Source organism: Poecilia latipinna, unplaced genomic scaffold (assembly GCF_001443285.1).
Source record: "Poecilia latipinna isolate Pla-1442-1.1 unplaced genomic scaffold, P_latipinna-1.0 Scaffold203, whole genome shotgun sequence".
Lineage (NCBI taxonomy): Eukaryota > Metazoa > Chordata > Actinopteri > Cyprinodontiformes > Poeciliidae > Poecilia > Poecilia latipinna.
The window spans coordinates 6,911-8,265 of record NW_015112819.1 but is presented as its reverse complement, the minus strand read 5'-3'; positions in this window follow the sequence as shown (position 1 = coordinate 8,265).

Here is a 1,355-nt window from a genome sequence, read left to right as displayed (position 1 = left end):
CATTAAAAAACTAAACAAAAACATCTTATTGCTGTCTTGCCTTTACGTATCAATGAAATACATGCACCGCTAATTCTGCACAAAAATATCCGTTTATCCAAAGCCAAGTCTATCCTCGGCATGTCTTTTCTACTCCGTTAAAGAATCATCAAACTGTCTCGAAGCAAAACGTTCAGCTCCGGTGTTGTTCTTCCTTTAGTTATTATCTCCTGCTTCAATTGAAAATCCACTTTAGAAAACTGTTTAAGTGTAGAAATGTAGTCTTTCATGTTGACGTCGAAAGAGAGGAGAAAACAAATATATCGCTGTACTTTACTTATTTACTGTGTGGCTAGCTCCATGGCTAGCTCACTGTGTCTTACTCTACAGTTACTCTACAGTTGTGCAGTCACAATATCTGGGATCATGAGCGCCCCCTGCCATGAGGCAAGAGAACTGCCTGCCTCACCTCGAGTCTGTTCTCTGCCGTTTCTGATCGCTCCTCCGCACACAAAACACGATACATACACAGTGGGTGAAAAAAAAAACAAAAAACAAAACAACAACAACAAAAAAAAAACACTGTACATTATAGACATAAGCTAAATTATGGAAAATCAGTCCATATATTAGCCATTTTATTGCTGGCGTACAGACAGGACGAACTTGCCCCCATAGATGGCAGCCAGTGCAGATAGCGAGAGGTTGCGCAATCCCAGGTGAGGCTCAGCTCTCTGCTGCCTCACCGGCTTCGCTTCTGAGCATTTGAATGGAAAATGCGAAAATCCAGCGATTTTGAAGAAAAAAATAATCAGAATTGGTTAAGCTAAGTAAAAAATAGGTACTTTATAGTACAAATCACAGGGTGAAAATAGAAATATAAATAGTTTTATTATTATATATCATTTTCCCATGATGACAGGTGACCGCACGTCCCCTTACCGCAAATGTGTTTTCAAGATACATAGTGTAGTTTTAAGCAAGTGGTCGGACTATATTTTATTTAAATATTTAAGATCGAACAAGGCAGGCAGAATCCACTCTTGTGGAAGATTTTCTTTTTAGAAAAACTTTGGAAACCACATTCTATTTTCTTTCCATATTATGCAATATCTACATCCTGGCCATGCAAGGCAATGGCCAGGACATAGAGTACTATTACTACATTCATCAATAATAATACTACTAAACATTACGTCGGTACCGCAGGCTCACGTTTGACGAATGTTTTCGACATTTTGGTCTCCCTTACCGGCTAGCTCTACTTCGCTCACGTTAGTCGGTGTTTCTCCTCCAATGGCGCTTGCCCCTCTCCATTCTCACATTGAACGGTTTAGCCAATGTCGTACCGCCTCATAATGGACCGAGCCTATCAA